Here is a 12,484-nt window from a genome sequence, read left to right as displayed (position 1 = left end):
TGTACAATAAGAACTTCAAGACACTGAGGAAAGAAATTGAAGAAGACCTCAGAAGATGGAAAGATCTCCCATGCTCATGGATTGGCAGGATTAATACAGTAAAAATGGCCATTTTACCAAAAGCAATCTACAGATTCAATGCAATCCCCATCAAAATACCAATCCAATTCTTCAAAGAGTTAGACAGAACAATTTGCAAATTCATCTGGAATAACAAAAAACCCAGGATAGCTAAAGCTATCCTCAACAATAAAAGGACTTCAGGGGGAATCACTATCCCTGAACTCAAGCAGTATTACAGAGCAACAGTGATAAAAACTGCATGGTATTGGTACAGAGACAGACATATAGACCAATGGAATAGAATTGAAGACCCAGAAATGAACCCACACACCTATGGTCACTTGATTTTTGACAAAGGAGCCAAAACCATCAAATGGAAAAAAGATAGCATTTTCAACAAATTGTGCTGGTTCAATTGGAGGGCAACATGTAGAAGAATGTAGATCGATCCATCCTTATCACCCTGTACAAAGCTTAAGTCCAAGTGGATCAAGGACCTCCACATCAAACCAGACACACTCAACCTAATAGAAGAAAAACTAGGGAAGCATCTGGAAACATGGGCACTGGAAAAAATTTCCTGAACAAAACACCAATGGCTTATGCTCTAAGATCAAGAATCGACAAATGGGATCTCATAAAACTGCAAAGCTTCTGTAAGGCAAAGGACACTGTGGTTAGGACAAATCAGCAACCAACAGATTGGGAAAAGATCTTTACCAATCCTACAACAGATAGAGGCCTTATATCCAAAATATACAAAGAACTCAAGAAGTTAGACAGCAGGGAAACAAATAACCCTATTAAAAAATGGGGTTCAGAGCTAAACAAAGAATTCACAGCTGAGGAATGCCGAATGGCTGAGAAACACCTAAAGAAATGTTCAACATCTTTAGTCATAAGGGAAATGCAAATCAAAACAACCCTGAGATTTCACCTCACACCAGTCAGAATGGCTAAGATCAAAAACTCAGGTGACAGCAGATGCTGGCGAGGATGTGGAGAAAGAGGAACACTCCTCCATTGTTGGTGGGATTGCAGACTGGTACAACCATTCTGGAAATCAGTCTGGAGGTCCCTCAGAAAATTGGACATTGAACTGCCTGAGGATCCAGCTATACCTCTCTTGGGCATATACCCAAAAGATGCCTCAACATATAAAAGAGACACGTGCTCCACTATGTTCATCACAGCCTTATTTATAATAGCCAGAAACTGGAAAGAACCCAGATGCCCTTCAACAGAGGAATGGATACAGAAAATGTGGTACATCTACACAATGGAATATTACTCAGCTATCAAAAACAACGAGTTTATGAAATTCGTAGGCAAATGGTTGGAACTGGAAAATATCATCCTGAGTGAGCTAACCCAATCACAGAAAGACATACATGGTATGCACTCATTGATAGGTGGCTATTAGCCCAAATGCTTGAATTACCCTAGATCCCTAGAACAAATGAAACTCAAGACGGATGATCAAAATGTGAATGCTTCACTCCTTCTTTAAATGAGGAAAAAGAATACCCTTGGCAGGGAAGGGAGAGGCAAAGATTAAAACAGAGACTGAAAGAACACCCATTCAGAGCCTGCCCCACATGTGGCCCATACATATACAGCCACCCAATTAGACAAGATGGATGAAGCAAAGAAGTGCAGACCGACAGGAGCCGGATGTAGATCTCTCCTGAGAGACACAGCCAGAATACAGCAAATACAGAGGCGAATGCCAGCAGCAAACCACTGAACTGAGAATAGGACCCCCGTTGAAGGAATCAGAGAACGAACTGGAAGAGCTTGAAGGGGCTCGAGACCCCATAGGTACAACAATGTCAAGCAACCAGAGCTTCCAGGGACTAAGCCACTACCTAAAGACTATACATGGACTGACCCTGGACTTTGACCCCATAGGTAGCAATGAATATCCTAGTAAGAGCACCAGTGGAAGGGGAAGCCCTGGGTCCTGCTAAGACTGAACCCCCAGTGAACTAGACTATGGGGGGAGGGCGGCAATGGGGGGAGGGTTGGGAGGGGAACACCCATAAGGAAGGGGAGGGGGGAGGGGGATGTTTGCCCGGAAACCGGGAAAGGGAATAACACTTGAAATGTATATAAGAAATACTCAAGTTAATAAAAAAAAAAAGAAAGAAAAAAAGGAAAAAAATTAAAAAAAAATGGAGAAAATGACCTTAGAATTAGTGACCCTAGAAAGTCAGTGGCCTCCTCTGGCTTTCTTCATTCTTTCTTCACCTCCCATAGAGCTCTCAGCTCTGTCTCCAGCACCATGTCTGCCTACCTGCACGTTGCCTTACTTCCCACCAGGACAATAATGGACTAAACCTCTGAATCGGGAAGATCGCCCCAATTAAATGTTTTCCTTTGCAGGAAAAAAAAAGATCTTTGTGAAACATTATATTATTATATTTAATAAATATTTTCAAAATCTTTCAACAGATTTAAATTTAGAAAAGGCAATGTTGTTATATCACAAGTGCTGGCTGCTCTTGAACTATTCGTGATAAATAAATAAACCAGAATAAAGTATAGTCTATTAGCTGTCTAGTAGATGATGATAGATAGACACACAGATAGATCATAGATAGGTTGTTTGATAGATAATTAAGACATGATAGACAGATATAGATAGATAGATAGATAGATAGATAGATAGATAGATAGATAGATTATAGATATGAGAAATAATGATAGATAAATGAAAATGATAGACAGATAAATCATAGATAGATCATAGATACATTGATTGATATATAATAAAGAGATGAGAGGTAGATATAGATAGATTGAAAGATAATAAAGACATGATAGACAGATATAGATAGATAGATAATAAATAGATAGATAGATGATAGATAGATAGATAGATAGATAGATAGATAGATAGATAGATAGATAATAAATAGATGATAGATGGAGATGAGAGGTAATGATAGATAAATATAGATGATAGATAGATAACAGACAAACAGAACTACTGTGGCATTGACTTATGCTATGACAAGTTCAAAGTTTTGAAAACATGAAGACATTTGAAATAGCAATAAAAGAGTAGAAGTAAAATTTGGAATCATTAAATTTCAATGAAAACATAATTATTACTTATCTTTTGTTCTGTGAATATTTTATTTGTGAACTACTGAATACTGAATCTAATAACCTGATAATCCTGTCTCTTCCATTGCAAATTAAACTATTTCAGAGACACTTCTCTATCTGACTCAACGTTTTATCTGTTCATTAAATGGGTGAACTAAACAGTCTTTAAAAGTTATATCTGAACCCGACGTGCTGTGTGTGGTTTGCACGCCTATTCCTTACTGTCTTAAAGCTATTCGCCATTTAACTCCCTCCCTCTCCCTGTGTAAGGCAAGTTATGTCATTATGGAGTCACCAGGCAGTAGTAGTCTTAGAGAGGACGTAAGTAGAACTTCAGTGTCATCTCTGTCTGAATGACTCTGGCCAGTGGTGTTTTTTTCTTTTTCCAAATCTCAATTTGTACATCCTATGAGCTGTTATAGTTTGAATAAGAAGTATCTGCATCAGGAGCAGATATTAATGGTTCAGGCCTCCATAGCTAAGTTTTGTCACTAAGGGCTCTGCCCTAGTGGATTAATGTAATGCTGATTTCTAATTTGATACCAGTACTAGGAGGTGACATCTCTCATCTTTTGGGACTCTCATCTTGAGGTCAGGGAATCCCTCAGAAAAGAAGGAGGAAAGATTTTAAGAGCCAAGAAAACAAGGCCCTCTGAATCAAGGAAGCAAGGTGCAACTGAGCTTACAGAGATTGAGAAGTGACTAGGAATTTTTCTTAGAAAAGAACAGGCTTCCAAGAGACAGCAACCAAACACAACAAAATAAAATATAAGATGAGGCAAAAATTATTATATATCAAAGTTCGATGTGGCAACTGAACAAGAGGAAAAGAGTCACAAAGCAGTGATGAGAGTCGAACATGCACTTGTTTTCACAGTCAGAATCCCATAAAGATACTCAGCTAATAGCTTCAATACATACCCAGAGGACCTGGTGCAGAGCAAGGGAGGCCCTGTGCTTGCTGCTTCAAAGACTATGAATCTTGATTAACTGATTCAGAGGGCCTTGTTTCATTCACCCCCTCTGCCTTTTAAAATCTTCCCCCCTCCTCCCCCCTTCTCCTCTTTCTCTTCCTCCTCCCCCTCCTCCTCCTCCTCTTCTTCCTCCTCCTTCTCTTCCTCCTCTTTATTCCTTGAGCTCTGAGAGGAGGGATTTGATAGAACCTCCCATTTAGACTTTCTCTCTAGCAGTACTTTTTTTGAGGGAGAATAAGTTTCTTAACACGAAGGATTCCTTTTCCCTCTCTCCATCCAAGCATTCAAGTCTGTGATCCTTTCCCGGCTGGCATGTTTAGTCAGATGTAGGTAGCTGTAGCCTTCAAGAAGGTGAGTATGCAAAGTGAAACACCAATTGTGTGCCTACCTTCCCATCCTTGACTTGTGTTCATACCCATCGTTCAAACCCTCAGCCTATGCTAGCTTATTGGTCACAAGGGGCACGGGGATGGGGGCACTGCTGCCAGCAGCCACCTTCCTGTGCCTGAAGGAGCAGTCTCCAGCCCTATTCTTTCTTTTAATTATTTTATTTATTTACATTCCAGCCATTACCCCCTCGCATTTCCCACAGTTTCTCATCCATTCCTCCTCCCTTTTGCCTCTGAGAAGATGCTCCCCTCCACACTAGGCATCTCTCTTCCCTAGGACCTTGAGTCTCCTAAGAATTAGGCTCCTCTCCCACTGAGGTCTGATCAGGCACTTCTCTGCTGTTGATGTGTCATGGGCCTCAGAAGAGCAGCTCCCCATAATGCTCCAAAGGCTGCTGTTTCTGTTGCAGAAAGCTGATTCTCAGGTATAACTCTTAGAATAAGAGGTGCAAACTTTTCTTCATAGGGTGCATAGGAAATGAAGTGCAATCAGGCTTAATTTTTTTTTCTCTACTTGAAACGAGAAAAATGTAATTCAATGCAATTTGAATACAACCTCAATCAGCTTGTATTATCTGGAGTCTTGACAAGCTGCCCTCAAAACTTTTATTAGGGAGCAAAAGGGGGGAATTCCTTCAAAGCAGCCCATTTCATCATCAACCATTTTACTGGAGACAGTAAGATGCTGTAGCAGAGAGGGGAGACCAAGAAATCAGCCGATGTGTATTGGTTGTCTAAATGTATGAGAGAAATATCAGCATGCATCAGCCAAAAAAAAATGAACATTTCAACAAATAGGGCTCAAATAATTGGTTAGACATGTGCCGGGGGGAAGGAGGGCTGGGAGATCAGATTCTCTGTCTCATTTCATGAACTGGAATGAATTTCAGATGGCTTAAAGATCTGACTTTAAAGTATTACAACAGTTAGAGGAAAGAAATAATAGCCTGCTGTTTCCCAAAAGACCAAACGTGAAATATAACAGATAAGATAAAATTGGATAATAATGCAGTTAGAAAAGTGTACATATTGAGAGGAAAATCTACATATTAAGACACAATACTAAAAATAAATCATAAAACAAGTCTTATTTACCCTAAACCTACTTAACCTAGAACAAAAAACAAACACAAAAACAAAAAACAGAAAAAAAAAAAAAACAAAGGTAGTTTGTAGAAGAGAATTCAGTCATCCATAAATATATCTATCTAGGTAGATAAATAGATAGATAGATAAAGATATTCAAGCTCCCTAAAAATCAAGACATTGTTTTTTTTTAAGTGACAAATTTTACTGACCACACAAAATAAAAAAATAATAAAATTTAAGAAATAACTAACAGACATATGTAGAAGTCAATGTTTAACTATAGATAAACTACAGATAGTAGTGTATTTGAATTTTTTTTATCTTTATTAACTTGAGAATTTCTTATTTACATTTAGATTCTTATTCCCTTTCCCAGTTTCCGACCAACATCCCCCTAACGCTCCCCCTCTCCCACCTTCTATATGGGTGTTCCCCTCCGCATCCTCCCTGCTTTACCCCCTTCCCCCATCAATCACGTTCACTAGGTATTCAGTCTTGGCAGGACCAAGGGCTTCCCCTTCCACTGGTGCTCTTACTAGGCTATTCATTGTTACCTATGAGGTTGGAGCCCAGGGTCAGTCCATGTATAGTCTTTGGGTAGTGGCTTAGTCCCTGGAAGCTCTGGTTGCTTGGCATTGTTGTTCATATGGGATCTTGAGCCCCTTCAAGCTCTTCCAGTCCTTTCTCTGATTCCTTCAACGGGGGTCCTATTCTCAGTTCAGTGGTTTGTTGCTGGCATTCGCCTATGTATTTGCTGTATTCTGGGTGTGTCTCTCAGGAGAGATCTACATCCGGTTCCTGTCGGCCAGCACTTCTTTGCTTCATCCATCTTATCTAATTGGGTGGCTGAATATGTATGGGCCACATGTGGGGCAGGCTCTGAATTGTGTGTTTCTTCTGCCTCCCTATTCCCTGCCATGGGTATTCTTGTTCTCCTTTTAAAGGAGTGACGCATTCACATTTGGTCATCAGTCTTGAGTTTCATGTGTTCTGTGCATCTAGGGTAATTCAAGCATTTGGGCTAATAGCCAATTTTAGTTTTTTTTTTTTTCTTCCTTTTTTTTTTTTTTTTTTCGGAGCTGGGGACCGAACCCAGGGCCTTGCGCTTGCTAGGCAAGCGCTCTACCACTGAGCTAAATCCCCAACCCCCTAATAGCCAATTATCAATGAGTGCATACCATGTGTGTTTTTCTATGATTGGGTTACCTCACTCAGGATGAAATTTTGCAGTTCCAACCATTTGCCTATGAATTTCATAAAGGCATTGTTTTTGATAGCTGAGTAATATTCCATTGTGTAGATATACCACATTTTCTGTATCCATTCCTCTCTTGAAGGGCATCTGGGTTCTTTCCAGCTTCTGGCTATTATAAATAAGGCTGCTATGAACATAGTAGAGCATGTGTCTTTGTTATATGTTGGGGCATCTTTTGGGTATATGCCCAAGAGAGGTATAGCTGGGTCCTCAGGTAGTTCAATGTCCAATTTTCTGAGGAACCTCCAGACTGATTTCCAGAATGGTTTTACCAGTCTGCAATCCCTCCAACAATGGAGGAGTGTTCCTCTTTCTCCGTATCCTCGCCAGCATCTGCTGTCACCTGAGTTTTTGATCTTAGCCATTCTGACTGGTGTGAGGTGAAATCTCAGGGTTGTTTTGATTTGCATTTTCCTTATGACTAAAGATGTTGAACATTTCCTTAGGTGTTTCTCAGCCATTCAGCATTCCTCAGCTGTGAATTCTTTGTTTAGCTCTGAACCCCATTTTTTTTCTTTTTTTCGGAGCTGGGGACCAAACCCAGGGCCTTGCACTTGCTAGGCAAGCGCTCTATCACTGAGCTAAATCCCCAACCCCTTGAACCCCATTTTTTAATAGGGTTATTTGTCTCCCTGTGGTCTAACTTCATTAGTTCTTTGTATATTTTGGATATAAGGCCTCTATCTGTTGTAGGATTGGTAAAGATCTTTTTCCAATCTGTTGGTTGCCGTTTTGTCCTAACCACAGTGTCCTTTGCCTTACAGAAGCTTTGCAGTTTTATGAGATCCCATTTGTCAATTCTTGATCTTAGAGCATAAGCCATTGGTGTTTGGTTCAGGAAATTTTCTCCAATGCCCATGTGTTACCCACTTTTTCTTCTATTAGTTTGAGTGTATCTGGTTTGATGTGGAGGTCCTTTATCCACTTGGTCCTAAGCTTTGTACAGGGTGATAAGCATGGATCGATCTGCATTCTTCTACATGTTGACCTCCAGTTGAACCAGCACCATTTGCTGAAAATGCTATCATTTTTCCATTGGATGATTTTGGCTCCTTTGTCAAAAATCAAGTGCCCATAGGTGTGTGGGTTCATTTCTGGGTCTTCAATTCTATTCCACTGGTCTATCTGTCTTTCTCTGTACCAATACCATGCAGTTTTTATCACTATTGCTCTGTAATACTGCCTGAGTTCAGGGATAGTGATTCCCCCAGAAGTCCTTTATTGTTGAGTAAAACCATACCAAACTTGGCCAAAATAAATGCATACTCACACAGAAAGCAAGACATTGGTTTTTAATTATTTGTTTTCTATTGTCTATGGATGTTTTGCCAAAATGTATTTCTATGCAGAATGTGCCTGCCTGGTGCGTCCGAAGGCCAGAAGAGGGTTTTGGAGTCCCTGAAACTGGAGTTGAAGGCCACTACCTATAACCTCCTCTGGAAGAACAATTAGTGTTCATCTCCCCTGATCCGAGAAATTTGCTTTTAAGTAAAATCAGTTAGCAATTTGCACCCATCTGGTATTATCAAATGTTAAGAAGAAAACAAAGTAACAGAAACTCATTCTATTACTAGAAGTGAAACTGATACAATCACTCCACAAGCAACAGACCAAACTAAAAGATTTGAATATGCACAGGTTGGTTTCATTCAAGTGATCCACAGAGACAAACTACCAGAGACAAAATTACAAAAAGCAGAAAATATATGAAATTTGAGGGAAAATAATTTTCTCTTCTGGAACTACCATGGAAACACATGAAATGAACTAAAATCTTTTATACCCTTTCACCGGGCCACACACTGGAATGCAGCCCCACTGAGGACTGCAAGCATATGGTGCCGAGCTGTGGGTGTTAAACTTTAAGACAAGAAAACCCCCAGGTGACTATAAACTAGTGTGACAGAATCTGATTGCCATTTGGAAAGATTACCCAGACAAAAAATGATTATCCTTTTCCATGTTTCCTGCCACTATATTGATACTCACTAGCAAGATAGAAAGCAAAGGGAAAAAATGACACACAGAAATATACATTAATTAATTATCTAACACATTATAACACAGAAAAAATTTCATTGCTAAATATTAAGATGCTTTGGAAATTTAAGAGTCTATTATAGTATGCCTACAACTGATTTTCACTTTCTTTTACCAAAGAATTGCTCTCCTAATAAACTGGCTTGCTTAATAGCAATCATCTTTACTATCTTGTCAACATATTGAATTGGTAACGAACGACAATATAAGTTGCACAATGTAATGGTATGTGTTACTTGTGGCCGTCCCTGGCCCCCAGGGATCATTGGCCTATATCTATCCACAAGGGCAAAGGGAGCAGAGACGACTGAGGGGAGTGGCTCGGAAGCCCCATGCGTATGTGCAGTAAATGACGGCACAGGGAGCAGCTGCGGGGAGGCAGATCAACTTTCCGTGGAGTGATTCAAGCCTTATGTAATTTTGGGGATGTGGGTCAGAATATCCAGGGTGGGCAAAGATTATTGGCTGAAAGTTTAGGGTACCAAAATACCTCATTAGCATCGAGAAGCATTCAAGAATCTCAGGTGCCAGCTGGACGGGTTCATACCCGGAGAAAGGAGTTGAATCTGTAGCTTAACCAAGGCTACATGACATTCTTCAGAAAGGGGCATGTGGGGGTTTTTGAACTCCCCAGACAAAGTCAGAGAAAGGGAAACCCTGCTGAGGAAAGGAATCCTCCATATTGCACCAAGCTCAGGAGGTTATCTCTACAATGGTAGCTTCTACCTTAATGAGCAGGGTTTCCCCACAGTTACTAATGAATCATTTATAATAAGCAATCTTTTGATATTTTGTAGGTAAGATTGTACAAGTTTTCTGTACAGACCTCTATAAATAATATATCAAGGCAAAGGAATTGATTGGTTTACAAAATGTGGCGAGGAGTGGATACATCAATAGATCGCTTTATCTCATTCACATTCCTCAAGAATGACACATGTATCTCTGTACACTCTTATATTAGGATCTATGTTGACAATCAAATATATACAAGTAATAAAAAGGCAAGTATTTTTACTTCCAAATTCTTGAATAAATCTAAGAAAGGAAAATAAAGACTTCTAAATAAAGACTTTAAGACCCTGGAAGGAAAAAATTCAAGGAAGACACTAGAAAATTAAAAAATCTCCAATATTCAGGGTCAGAAAAATAAATATTGTTGAAAACTGGCCATCCTACTAAACTAATCTACTTACTCAATGGAATACCCTTCAAATTTTCAACATGACTCTTCACAGAAAAAGATTCCTACAACTATTTTCAAGTATTTAATACTACATTGTTCAGCAATGTTTTTGTTTTGTGATTTCCCTACAGTAAGGACTTAGAAAGGATTACAGTAAGGATTACAAAATATTACCTGCTATTACCATATGGTATGGATTTCATGACCAGCACCCACAAAAACCAGTCAGGTCAATAGTAGTGTGCACTTGTAATCCAAGAACTAAAGAAGCAGAGACAGGGGAATCCCTGGAACTAACAGCCTAGCCTAACCAGTGAGAAATTCTATCTCAAAAAATAAGACAGACATCTTCAACCTCAAATAAAACCCTAGAACAAATGTCAACTCACTTTCTCCAACTACAGAAGGGGCTGGGTTTTTGATATTGTCAGTATTTCCTCCAAACACCACTCTGAAAAATGAACACAATAAAAAAATGAAGCATAAATGGACAATCATTGGTTTGGCTCCTTGAAAATTGTTGGTATGACTACTGTAGCCACCCTAACCTGTGTAGAATGCTAGTGACTCTAAGGCACACAAAGAGAAAGCCTTATTTAGGTTTAGTTTGTAACATTTTCCTATTATTCTTGACCCATCACTTGGCTGTTTCTTCTGAGATTCCAACAGGAAAAGTCACTCCCAGCCTAGATGAATACAATAGTATCCTTTCTTTTGCTCCCTGAATGCCCACTTTAGAAAGATCAGAGAATGGCTTGTTCATACAGATGTTCTCTTACAAAATGTGCCTCTACAGAAACTTGTAGTAAGGGCAACATTATTTTATTACATTGACATTCCCGTAAAGATTCATGAAAAATAAATTATCAAGGGCATAATTACCTTTCAAAATGGCTAACACAATTTTATAAAAGAGCAAGACCTTGCTTAGTCCATTTTAATTCCTGACCACAAAATCTGGAACATCAGTTTTACTTTGATTGGAAAATATTGTTTGTGGAATAAACCCTTCAATTTCTAGTAGAAGCATATTTTCACTATCCCTAGAATTTTCTTTACTCATGGAAAATATACTCTCTTCAATCCCTGAAGTTTGTCAGTTTACCATTCTATTATACTCAATTTCCTCCCATGTTAAAAATAAATTCCAAAATTAAATATTGAACATTACCATTTAACATTCTGGGCTCTTGTAATTACTAAAGAGTTTGCAAGTGTTGAATGAATATAATACATAAGTATAATCTTAAGGGATCTCACCAATTTATAAAACCTTCAGATTGATTCACTCTATGCCATTCATTTTTCCATGAAGAATGATCTTTATCCATCTACTATTGATAACACAGTGCTTCAGTCTTCATGAGTTAGAAAAAGACTTATTCTGCCCCACAGTCCTGGTCAAGAAACTAGGTGCACCTGTCAGTGACTTTCTTGGTGGCCAAATCCCAAAGTGGAACAGGGTATCAGGTAGCACAAGGCAAACCACTAGAAAGACTCAGTAAAACTAGTATTTGCAGCAGACGTAGTCTCAAAATAACCATTTACTATTAATCCTTTAATCACATGGAAGATTAGTCACTTGAATGCAGATTAATCCACTCATGAAACAAAGGCATAAATATTATGTCTCTGTTGGCACCACATCTGTTTTCTGTTTCTTCCAAAAACAAACAAACAAAAACAAAAGAAACAAAGGAAAAAGGTCATGCTATATTGTCTAACCTCATTAACAAAGCTGGACTCATTCCAAAGAAATTAGATAGATACGGTGCCGTTAGCCAACATTCCTTCCTTCTTAATCATTTGTAATGAGGACTAAATTCCAACATGAAGTTTAGATAGAAAAAAATCATAGTTATGCTGTAGCAGGGACTTTGGCCAGAACCTAGCTTGTGTAGAAAGCACATTTAATTGCTGGTGAGCAAGAATGTGCCTGGACCTGTGTGGTGTGCTCTTCTGAAGCCACTTCTCCATGACTATAGCACAGACGGGATTCAGACAGCAACTCCACTTGACACAATTGTGTTTTGTACCCCTGAAACCTCCTTTAGGACAGAAAAGCTCTAACTTCTCTCTTTGTAGAAGTAATTCATGACCCAGATTTAATATATTTAAAGTGAGGGCAACGGATTCAGACAACGTATCAGCCCACAGAAGCCAGTCCATGCTCTCCCGAGGATGTTTAAAGCAGCTTCATAATACTATGAATTAATTCTAGCACACTGTCAAGAAGAAACAAATAATTAAGTACCCACTGAAGCAAAACAAATACTCCTATTTCAACACAGCATATAAAATACACCAACTTGTCAGGTAATTTACTACGTTGGAATTCTTTCAATATAACCGACAGTAACTGCCCCAATTCTCA

Source organism: Rattus norvegicus, chromosome 15 (assembly GCF_036323735.1).
Source record: "Rattus norvegicus strain BN/NHsdMcwi chromosome 15, GRCr8, whole genome shotgun sequence".
In the NCBI taxonomy this organism is placed as follows: domain Eukaryota; kingdom Metazoa; phylum Chordata; class Mammalia; order Rodentia; family Muridae; genus Rattus; species Rattus norvegicus.
Note: the sequence above shows the minus strand (reverse complement) of the source record.